The sequence below is a fragment of the Lissotriton helveticus genome, chromosome 6, assembly GCF_964261635.1.
Source record: "Lissotriton helveticus chromosome 6, aLisHel1.1, whole genome shotgun sequence".
In the NCBI taxonomy this organism is placed as follows: Eukaryota; Metazoa; Chordata; class Amphibia; order Caudata; family Salamandridae; genus Lissotriton; species Lissotriton helveticus.
In genome coordinates this window covers 23,667,625-23,680,111 of record NC_136067.1, presented here as the reverse complement: position 1 = coordinate 23,680,111, position 12,487 = coordinate 23,667,625, and positions in this window count along the sequence as shown.

Below are 12,487 nucleotides of genomic sequence, written 5' to 3'. Positions count from 1 at the left end.
AGGTTTCTCATTGTGAGTGGTTGCGCATGCTCGCGACCGCTCTCAATGAGAAACTACCTGTTCGCGTTGAGAAAGCTGCCGCTCGAGTAATAATCTACTCAAGCAGCAGAAAACTACAACTGCACTGTGCAAGATGCCATTTTCAATGCTTGCATAGTGCCGGATGCTTGTCCGCACTGTGCAATCATTGAAAACGCATCTTGCACAGTGCGAACATGCTACTACGCAGCTCGCGTAGTGCTACGTGAAGTTCGCGTAGTGCGAAGTGCACTTCGCGTAGCTTCGCGTAGCGCTACTACGCGAACTACGCCCAGGGTTAGTTCAAATGTGAAACATCCCCAGCACCGATGGCGTGCCCACCCCCCAAAAAAATAACATTCCCCAAATACTCCTCCCCCCAGAACAGGACCCAAAGATCAAAATCTAGTTCCCATCCAAACACTCCCAAAAGAAACAGTCAGATAAACCCAACGGTAGTCACCGCAGGCGTGCCTTAGGGGCAATATGGGGGGGCGAGTACCAACGGTAAGCCACCTTCTACTCGAGCTTACCGCGAGCGATCGAGCCCTAAAGAATTTCGTTAAACTCAAAGCTTCACCCTTCACCCTCCTGTAAACAAGCAATCAACTCCCTTTCTCACTGCGTAGAAATCAGTTCACCAAAGTTTGTTCCCCAACCACAACAGCTCACCTGAGTTCTCATTGTTCATCTAGTATTCCTTCAGCCGTCTCTGGGGTGGCAGTGGGCAGAGGCACACTGTCAGTTTCCGAGCACTCAGTGTCTGAGTGGTCATCGCCTCTGCCAGACTCTGTGCCCTCCGTCATGGGAGCATCTTGCGACCCCGATATGCTGGACACCACCTCCAGAACACCCCGTCGCTCCGCCGCCGTCTCCAGCAATGAAGGTCGCCCAAGTCCCCTATGCCTATTGCGTATCTGTCTGGACTTCCGTCGTGGCTGCTCTCCAGGCACCGCTGCAAGGTGTGAGCCAAGACCGTCCCTGCCGGCTCTGTACAGTTCCAGCCAACTACATGCGTCTTCTGGTGTATCGAAGAATTTGGTAGTGTCATCAACTATTATTCGGAGTCTGGCCCGGAATAATAAGGAGTATTGGATGCTCTCACTTCTCAGCTCTCGTTTGATCGCCAGGAAAGAGGCACATTTACGCTGTGTGTCATAAGTGTAATCCGGAAAGATGTTGATCTTACTGTTTTCCAACTGGAAGGGGCCGTTCAACCGGGCATTGTGAAGCAACAGGTCTCTGTCCCGGTAGTGCAGCAGCCGCGCAACCACTGGGCATGGGGGCGGCCCTGCTGCAGCAGTCGGGATGGGACCCTATGCGCCCGTTCCAGTGTGTAAAAGGGGATAACCCTTCCGGCGCCACAGCTGTTCAGAGCCAATCTTCAAGAAAGCGGACCATATCTCCCCCTTCAATTTTTTCTGGCAGTCCTACAATTCGGATGTTGTTCCGGCGATTGCGCCCTTCAGCGTCCTCTGCTCTTTTCTCCAGTGCGTATATTCGGTCCAACACATCAGTCATAGTGGCTGAGAGGGCTTTTTGCGCTGGCTCCAGGGTGCGAACTGTGCTTTCCACCTCTTTGACCCTATCAGAGAGCTTGCCGTGATCCGCTCTGAGCAATCGGAGCCCCGTTGCCACTTGCGGTATGTCTTGTTGGAGTGCCGCACGTGTATCCGTTATCGCCGTCAAGATCTTGTCCAGCTGGTGTTGCAGGTGTGGATCCCGTGGCGTCTCTGGGTCTGGCTGATCTCCCTTGTCCGGCATCTCTGTCCAACGTGGATTGCGTGGTGCCCTTGGCTCCTTTCAGTTTCCCCATGTCAGAAGTGGCGTCCAACGTTGTCCGCAATGAGCGGACGCCGAGTCACCCAGTGACAGGCGAATCTCGCCGAGGCCCATCTCGGCCAATGGGCCCCCGTCCACCGGGATGAATTTCACCTGGGTGCGCGCAACTCGAGCTCTAAAGAACAGTCATAGAGAGCCCACCAGCAGTTTGCCAACAGGGTATAACAGGTACACCAGTTCAGGGAGGCACCAACCAGGGTTCCACCGCTCTCCGGCGCAAGAAGGCCTCAGCGGGTGGCTAGATGAATCAGCGGGGATCTCCACAGAGCACGATAGTCCATTCAGCGGTAGTGTCAAGAGCAGGTTCAACAGTGAGATTTCCAGTCTCATCGACCCTCGACCGGGCCGTCTCCGCACTAGCCGATCTTGCAAGCGACCCAAGGAAGGGTCAGCCTCAACCGCCTGAGGGCCAGTCACAGGGGGAGGCCCGCCCGGCACACCCCGTGAAGCCAGGTGCGGTCCATCAGTAGTTCTCCAGTTCCGCTGCTACTGCGCCACTTCACAGGTGGCTCCCAGCCCGCGCCGCCCCGAACCATCCGTCGTGGCCTGTTTTTGATATGTACCCCAGATCCTAATAATCTACATCTTATTGGCAATGCCCGCCGGCACGAAGCCCACGGCCAAGGCGGTAGGGCCCGGCGATCCTCCAATGTGCAGCTGTGTGGCCCAGCCCCGAGCTTCCACCAACTCCCCGTCAGCCAGTGGGCATCGCCGCGAAGGTCCAGCCCGTGGCCGTTCTGTACCTCAGCGTGCTCCTGCGCTCGGTAAGAAAAGCCCTCCGTGGGTGCTATTATGGTGTTCGGCTTGCCAAGACTTCAGGTAGCTAGGGGGCAGGTGGGCCCGCGGATAGGCCGCCCCCCGCGGGGTCCGAGCACTCGTGGTGTCCTCCCTGTGTACCGGCGCAATGGGCGCCTCTCTCTCCAGCCCAATGGCCCCAACAGGAACTCTCGCAAGTCACAGCACCCAAGGAAATGGCTGGGCAGAGAGGAGAACGTTGCGCTCCCCAGTGAGCAATCTGGCAATCCTCCAGCCTGAGGCCGCCAGAGGGACCTCTGTGAAAGTGTCTCCCACCTCTCGGGCCTCGTAAAAGCGACGGACGCCGGTCTCCCGTCTTCTTCACCCCGACCAACCCGCAGCCAGCAGCGCGGGTCGCAGGAGCGGGACCGCTCCGCCCGTACTCCTCTCCACCGGCACGACCCCCTCAGGCTGCGTGTACTCCGCTGGGTCTCACTGCAGGTCGGGCCGGTCGCTGGCAATCCGCAGGCTGGAAGCGCCGCTCCCCGTCCTCGGTTCCACGGGCGTCAGGCCAGTTCCATGGCCGCCATGTTATTTGCCTCCCAAGGGCCTGCAAGCTGGGCAACCGGGCGTCCGCGCTCCACAGCCGCCCGGAAGGCAGGTTGGTTCCGCTCAACCTCGATTTAAGGGGCGTTGCGCTCCCTAGGGGTCCGCCGGGCCGTGGGCCAGTTCTGTAAGCGCCCTCTGGGCAACAATCTCCTCCCCCGTAAGGCCCGGGCCGGGTGCGCAGCCACCAATATAAGCCGCGCGGCAGGCGTGTGCAGGAGCCGCCGCACGAGTGTCGCCGAGTGCCAACAGTACCCCTCACCAGCTTGCAGGAGGGTACGGTGTAGGACTCAGGCCCCGTGCGTTCGCCGGCTGCTCGGTAGGTTTTAGTTCTGCATGGTGCCATTTTGGTCGTGGCTCTGTCCGAGACAGCTGAGCCGCGCTCAGCCCGCCCGTTTAGCAGCAGGCCCCACATGGACGGTCTGCCGTGGGCCCACCAGTCGAGAGACTCCTCCCACACGATCTCACGTGGGTTAGGGATCGGTAGTTGCTATTTTTTTTTTTTTTGGGGTATAAACTTTTATTCGTCGGTAGAGCATACACACAGCATTCCGCCTACAACCCTGGGGCTGGCAGCAAATTAGTGTTACATAAATACATAGCACAAACAGTTCGCAGAATCAACACACCGACATCCCAAGGGGTCCGGAGACGCAGGCCTGATATAGCACGACTTAGTGTGTATTCTGAGCGTGTCGACGTCTCCCGCCCTGTCCCCTTCAACCATGGTAGGGGTGGATGTTATGTCTACTATGTAGTGAGAGTATACCCTGAAGTGTGCATGTCTGCCAGCGATAACCGGGTCTAACATTACTCACGCAACGATCCCGCCCAACCCCACCCCTCCCCCCCTGACTGCCCCTGTGTCTAACTCCACTGCATACCCGTCTCCACTGTGCCCCGCCCCCCCACTCATGTCCATGCCCTTCCTGGACCCTCCCCATTAATCAAGTATCTTCCCCTGCCAGGCTCCCCCGCTCCACGTGTGGCCCAAAGTGAGTGTTCGCAGGTCTTCCGTGTCCCACCAGCCTCTTCGGAGTCCCAGGTGTCCTGCCTTCTAACCCCCATGAGCCCCCGTTTACTGTGTATCTAATCCTCGGGGCCCTCCTCCTCTTCATGCCGCTCCTCCGTGTCCTCCTGATCTGGAACCGCGGTGTCTTGATTGTATTTGTAAGTTAAATACAGGTCCCAAAAATCTTTTGGTCTACTAACTGGGGGTAGGAGTTCACTATAGAGCTGTGACTGTGTGCAGCCATACAGCATGTCCCTGCTCCATCTGCGTTTCTTCGGGAGCGGGCCCCGCATCCAACACTGTGCCACCACTCGTCGAGCCATAAGTAAACCCATATCAGCCAGGTGTCGTGTCGCTGGGGGGAGGGTCCTGGTATGACCCAACAATGCCAACGCAGGGTCAACTGGGAGCTCAATCTCTAGTATTTGACCCAGGTCAATAAAAACGTCTGCCCAGAATTTGTTAATACCTGGACAAGTCCATGCCAGATGCAGGAAGTCCGCAACCAGCACGTGGCATCGCTCACATTCCAGAGTCTGTCGAAGGCCGTATCTATGCAGGCGTTCTGGAGTATAATATACTCTTTGTAGAAATTTAAAATGAATGAGCCTGTGTCGTGCATTAAGTGATGCTTTTTTAGTGTTGCGACAGCAGTATTGCCACATTGAGTCGCTTATCTCGGTCTGTAGGTCCCGCTGCCATGCCAATCGGGCTTTAGGGGGCGTCTGCTCCCCGTGAAGCTGCCCTGCCTTGTATAGCCGCGAAATCAGGTTGCTGGATGACGGGGTCCTTATAACGTAAGACAGCTCCGGTAATTCAGGAGGTTCCGCCATGGTCGGACCTAGCAAAGCCTGAAGCGCTGCACGGACCCTATGGAAGTGAAACCGGTGCAGCAACGTTACCGGGGTCTGGGAAGGGACAATCTGGGCCCAGGTGATTACCGTTCCATCCTTGAACAAGTCACCCAGCTTGGAAATACCTAATTGTTGAAGGGCGCGCAAGACCCCCTTCTCCCGCAGCGGCGCTATCCACACCGCCCACTCTATCGGTACAAGAGGGGAGTACAGGAGTGCGCAGTCATGACTCTTGGCCAGAGAGTGCCAGGCGTGGTTTGTCGCTACAATGGAGTCCAAAAATCCTATCCGGTGCGTAGCTGGCTCAAATATCGTTGCCGGGGAGGGAGGGGGTCTGTGAACAGTGTCTCTAGGATCACGTGCGGGACATTACGATCCCCGTGTATCCATGTATGCAAATGTGTCGCTTGAGCAACCCTATAGTACCTTTCTAGGTCCGGGGCCCCTAAACCGCCTTGTTCATACGGAAGCATTAGAACTTGCCACTGTACCCTAGGTTGTTTGCCCCCCCACGCCAACCTAGTGAGGGTCTGAGTCATTGTCTTGAAGGTGAAGAGGAGAGTGTACCAGGCATGACAAGAACCATTATGAGAAAATGGAAGAGGAATAAGTGGAGTTCCTCCTTTCTTTTGGTGTCCAGGCAACATTCCACATACCCAACAGTTTGTAGTGTGCATCATGTTGTGGGTGTGGTGTAGAATTTGGATAAAACTGTTATTCAAATAAGTTTGTCTATGTCTTTCATCATGATAAGGCAAAGTAAAATGAAAATGCTCTGATGGAACTGGAGTGGTAGGCAGCAAATATTTTCTCGCCGGGGACATTCATTCTACGACCCAAGCTATTATTGCTATTACCACTATTATGGAAACAAAAATCACAGCACCAAGAATTTTCTTGTTTCTCATCGTATTAGGTGCCATAGTCTCAAAACACAATAATGAAAATAAAACTAAAAAATAAATAAAAATGAGTGCTGAGCCCTAAGGTAGCCGCTGGTTTCTTCTCCGAGATTCAAGACGTGTGTCTCTACACTGGGCAGAACTGATCCCCCCCCCCCTTAATATTCTCTGCTTCCGTTTTCACAAACCTCAGGGCGGTAACTCAACCAGTCTCGCAAAAAACAGCTGCCTTTCTCGATCGCAGATTATACTTCGCTGCACCAGAAACAGTAGGGTCCGGGAAGGCTTCCTCAGATTCGCTGAGCGTAGTGGCTGGGCACTTTTCTGCATCCAAGATATCCCGATAATCAGACAGCACAGCAGGGTTCACCAGATCCGGAGAGACACGGCGACAATGAGTGAAATGCACCCACCGCTTCCTGTTCGTAACTCGCACTGGTGTTCGGGTTGCAAGCAACACTTGCTCAGGACCACTCCATCTTGGCTCTAGGCCGCTGGACCTCTCAAATGCTCGGACCATCATTTGGTCCCCAGGTCGGAGATCATGAGCCTCTCCGATGGTAAGCAAATCATTTGTTAATCGTGCCAAATAATCGTTCTTCATTATACAAGGCACATCATGTACTAGGCGAGGCTTAGGAACTCCCCAAATATTCATAGGTCTTCCAAACACCACTTCATAGGGTGTGAGGCCAGATTGGGAGTGTGGCACTGATCTAATAGATAGTAATGCTAAGGGCAAGGCGTCCGGCCATTTCAAGGACGTGGATGCCACAATCTTTGCTAGCTTCAGCATCAACGTAGCATTGTATCTCTCCACCAAACCTGCTGACTGTGGATGAAACACAACATGGAATTTTTGTTTTATCCCCAATCCTTTCAGGACATACTCCACGATCTTCCCCACAAAATGGGGACCGTTGTCGCTCCACAAAAATTTACAAACACCAAATCTTGGGAAGTACTCCTTGAGTAACACCTTAGCTGTTGTCAACGCTGTATTGTCCTTCGTAGGGTAGGCCTCAATCCATTTACTGAAGGCACACACCACCACTAAGACATACCTAAGATTGTTGCAGCGTTCAAGCTGGATGTAATCCATCTGCAGCACTTCAAATGGTGCAGTAGGTGGAGCGAACCTTCCTTTAGGAGTATACGTCCCTTTGGCAGGATTGTACTGTAAACATATCAAGCAGGTCTGCACTACTCTCTCAGCCGTGGTGGCAATCTCAGGATGCTCCCAAACTCTTGTAAGCAATTTGGTAATTGCAAGAGCTCCAACATGTGCCAGCCCATGTGTCATTTGAACCATTGCTTGCAGATAAGCGGCAGGCAATTTCCATCTCTCCATATCTTTGCTACGCCAGCAGCCCTCGTCATTCAACACTCCCTCTGTTGCCCAAATTGCTAGTTCTGCTTCAGAAGCCGATTTCTGTATGTCTAATATTTCCTCTCTGGCGTCATGCCATCGCTCAGCCTGTGATTTCACCACATACATGGGAGAGACATTCTTTAACATTGCAGTCTCTTACGCTATACGGTCTGAAAAGGCATTTCCTTGTCCTATTTTACCTGTCACCTTTTTATGTGCACTGCATTTGACTATCGCTACATTCTTTGGACATAATAGTGCATTCAGGAGATCGTGTACTAACTCTCCATGCATGATTTGCACCCATGCGAAGTCAGAAACCCTCGCTCCTTCCAGAGTAGGCCAAAATCGTGCGCTACTCCGAAAGCATAGCGGCTATCAGTGTAAATATTCACACATAATCCAGCACTTACTCACATGCTTTCGTTAGAGCTATCAGTTCAGCTGCTTGGGCCGATTTTTGTGGTATGCGAGCTGTCTCTACCACTGTCTTAAGTGTCGTGATTTCATAGGCTGCGGAAGTTGTACCATCTGGCAGCTTTAAACACGATCCATCAACCCACAGTTCCCCATCTACATCTGGAAGTGGCGTATCCTGTAAGTCAATACGGCCCTTTGTTTGTTCTTCAGTTAGAAAAACACAATCATGTTGTTCTTCCTCTTGGGACTCAGAAACAGGATATGGCAGTAAAGTAGCAGGGTTCAAAGTGGCACACCTCTTCAGTGTAATATCTGCCGCCAACATCGTTAACTCGTATCCTGTTCAACGAGCGCTAGTCAGATGCTGTGTTTTCCTTTGGTTCAGTAAGGCGTCTACCGCATGGGGCACTAAAACCAACAATTTGTGCGACAAAACTATTCCCTCACTCTGTCGTATAGACACTGCTGTTGCTGCAACTGCTCGAAGCTTTAAACATGATCCATCAACAAACAGTTCCCATCTACATCTGGAAGTGGCGTATCCTGTAAGTCAATACGGCCCTTTGTTTGTTCTTCAGTCAGAAAAACACAATCATGTTGTTCTTCCTCTTGGGACTCAGAAACAGGATATGGCAGTAAAGTAGCAGGGTTCAAATTGGCGCACCTCTTCAGTGTAATATGTGGCGCCAACAGCGTTAACTCGTATCCTGTTAAACGAGCGCTAGTCAGATGCTGTGTTTTCGTTTGGTTCAGTAAGGCGTCTACCGCATGGGGCACTAACACCAACAATTTGTGCGACAAAACTATTCCCTCACTCTGTCGTATAGACACTGCTGTTGCTGCAACTGCTCGAAAATACCCAGGTAATCCTCGTGCTACGGAGTCAAGTACTGCTGAGAAGTACGCACAAGGTCGCTGTTTAGCTCCGTGTGTCTGCACTAAAACTGATAATGCGCATCCATCCTTCCCATGTACATATAATGTAAAAATCTTTGTGTAATCTGGTGTACCTAACACTGATGCAGAGCAAAGGGCCTGTCTCAATTGTTCAAAAGCATTCTGACATTCATCTGTCCATTCAAGGGGAGTCTGTGTATTTTTGGATAACAACGCTAACAAAGGTTTTATAATGTGTGAAAATCCTAATATCCACTGCCTGCAAAAGGACGTCAAACCTATGAAAGCACGAACATCTTTCGGAGTGGAAGGAACTGGTGTGTCTAAAATCGCTTGAATTCGTTCTGATGTTAGTGCACGCCCCTCCTTAGACAGAAGATGACCGCGGTAGATCACCTTAGGTCTACAATATTGCAATTTCTTTCTGGAAACCTTGTGGTTATTCTTGGCAAGGAAAGAAAACAGGGAGAGAGTACTCTCCTCGCATTGTTCATGCTTGTAGCTGGTAGCAAAATATCATCAACATATGGAATAAGAGCCACCCCAGACAGCAACTCAAAAGAATCAAGCTGTCTTTCCAAAGCCTGACTGTAAATACCAGGACTTTCTGTATAGCCTTGAGGAACTCGACAAAATCGGTATGATCTATTATTTAAAGTGAAGCCGAAGAGATACCGGCTGTCAGGATGAATGGGAATCGAAAAGAAAGCATTCTTCAAATCGATAACAGAGAAGGTGGTGGCTGTGGGTGGGACCAAAGTTAGTGAGGTAGTAATATCGGACACCACAGGATATTGGGGTACTTCTATCTTATTGACTTCCCTTAAATCAATAATAAAACAATAAATCCTAGTGTCGGTATCTTTCTTTAGGATCGGAAGCATAGGGCTGTTGCAAACATTATAGGGAACTTCCTCCACCACTCCTACAGCGATCAAGTCATTTATGATATTAGTCAAAGCAGCTTCGCCATCTCTAGAAATGTTATACTGTGGTACACGGGGCAATAGCGCTCCCTCCTTTACAGTGATATGTACGGGAGGGATAATCATCTGTCCTACATCAGTGTCAGAAGTGGGCCATAAAGTACTTGGAAGGGAGGCTAACGCATCGGCTTCCTGAAGGAGGCACGATCTCTCAAACTCTGGGTAATTCTCATTAAAAAAAAACCGCACCCCTTCAGGGGCGCAGCGTATTGTTGCTCGAAAGTGCTTGAGCATATCAAGTCCCACAATATTATCTGGTGTATTTGGAGACAACAAAAATGGACATGGGGCAGTGACCTTATCAATGTGAAATAGAAGGGGTTGAGACAATGGGCTAAGGAAAGGAGTTCCATCGAACCCTATTGATGTAATTGTTTCGCCAGACAGGGCAGCCCTTGGAACCAATTGTTTGGACAGAGCGCTACGAGTAGCTCCTGTATTGACCAGAAACTGCTCAGTAGAACCCAAAACATGCGCTAAAATATATGTACACCTTTTATCTACTGGTACTTTAACCGATTCCATCCCCCATCCTACGCAATCCTATGCATACGTATTATCCTGAAACTCAGAAGACTCACCCTCAGCTATCTGATACTGATTCCGTCGATCAAAAGTATTATAGTCAGCCTGACCACGACCCCTTGCTTCAAACCTACCACGATCATTCACTCCACCCCTCGGACCTGAATAACTATTCCAAAACCTATTATTTCCTCGACCACGCTGAATACGCTGTTCTCGAAGCACCGGACAATCTGAAAGCCAATGTCCAGACTGTTTACAGTATGCACACTGATCTGCAGAGATATCAGAGCAGGAAGAAGGCGGGCCATAAGACCCACGTCTACCCCGATCATTTCCCCACGGCTGTGTAGCGTAAACCTGAACCAACATCACCTTCGTCTTCAATTCTTTCGCCTTTTTATCACTACTTTCATTAGCCTCCGATTCCTGTCGTTCATAATACTGAGCCATAGTTAGGAGGGAAGCGGGAGCTGCAGTGGTCCATGAACTTTCACTAGCCTTTAAATGCTTTGCAATCAACGGTAGGAGATTAGACACATACTTATCGACAAACAAATGCCTACCCATGTCCTCTGTTAATAATTGACCACTGTAATCATGGAACGCTTCCTCGAAGCGTGTAAAGAAATCAGAAACTGATTCATCTGGCTTCTGTTTACAAGAGGCCAACTTCGTCCAATCAATCTTTTTAGGGGGAATTAGCGTTTTTAATTTATTCAAAATAACCGCCGGGAGTTCTAAAATTAATGTACATGGCTTACACGCAAGTTCTCTATCCGAATTGGCCTGTGCTATATCCTTTCAATCAGCTCCTAAAATCTGTCGGTCATCAAACTTACGAATTGCCTTCCACATATCGGGAGGCAATATTAACCCAAAGAAAAGATCAATGTCAACTAATGTCATAATACATGAAGAAAGAGCTCCCTCTACTCCCTCATAGAAAGCTGCCGGATTTTTCTGTGAGTCAGGCAAAGCCTTTTTAAGCGCCATAACATCCGCTCTATTCCAAGGAGTATAAACGCAATTATATATGAAATAGCCCTTCGAATCCGCTGACAACTTATTATCATCAGTACCTTGACCTTTGGGAGGGACATGCAAAGGCGCAGCTTCTCGCATAGGCATTACGTGAACTGTATCACTCTTATCTGCTCCAAAGATAGGGCACACCCTGGACTAAATCGTCGATTCAGACGTAGTCGAACCCGATGCCTTTCTCAACTCCCGTAGTCGTAACATCTCGTCCCGTAGCTGAACCAGCCATCAGAAGAAACCATCTGCGTCTGTGAGAACAAAAACACCTATACGTAAATGATCACAACCAACTGCTATATTCTTAGGTTCCAACTCAGGTGAATACTTTCTAAACCCCTCAACAACTTCTTGCCCAAAATGTTCCGGAAAATACAATCGCTCTTTTTCAGACCGCTTACACAGATCATCTTTAATCTCTGAAACAGAAATAACATTAACATTAAGTTTACGAGCCAGCCCGCGTAAGTCCGCAGCTCGCTCAGCAGAAGGCATAGAACGAGTATCCCTCCTTTTGTCCTGATCGTCAGATGAATCAGGATCCACATCTGGAGCCGTAGGCATAATGTATGGAGGCGGGCAACGATCTAACAATAAAAAATAATCAGATTCATTATGAAGGACAGGATAAAGGGGGCGTCGAATAGGAAGCTGAATATTAATTTGTAAATTACGCTCTCGTATCTCCCTATCTTTCTGGTCCTGTAATTCCTTTTCCAGTAGTTGTAAAGCTTTAACATGGGCAGCCTTTCGCTGCTCCTTGTCCGCCAAGGCTTGTTCACGCTTCATTCGTTCACGCACTGCTTTCTCCCACATACGCACACAATCAAACATATCCTGTCTAGACCTTCGCTGAAACAAACACTGCTCCACATACTGAACCTTTCGCAAATCAAACGACCCATGTAGTGGCCATTGCAATTCATGATCGGCTTTAGTATACTTGTACCATAAGGTACTGTACATAAAAGGGTGGAGGCCAAATTTTATATACATTTCATGATTAGGTGTCCCCTCTGGGGGAGCCGGCTGAGATTCATTTAATCGATAAGTGGTAACATTTCCAAGACAGCACATTCCTAGGAGCGTGCTAAAAACAGACATGTCAAAAATATCACGAAAATGCGATATTGCACTTAAAGTGTTTTACACAAAGTGTGCCATTCAAACAAACACAAAGTCAGAGAAATATCTCCACATTACCTGTCTATGTGAGGTGCACTCCATATACAGTATAAAACATAGATCCAAATGTTAAGTAACTCAAACAAATCCAAAAA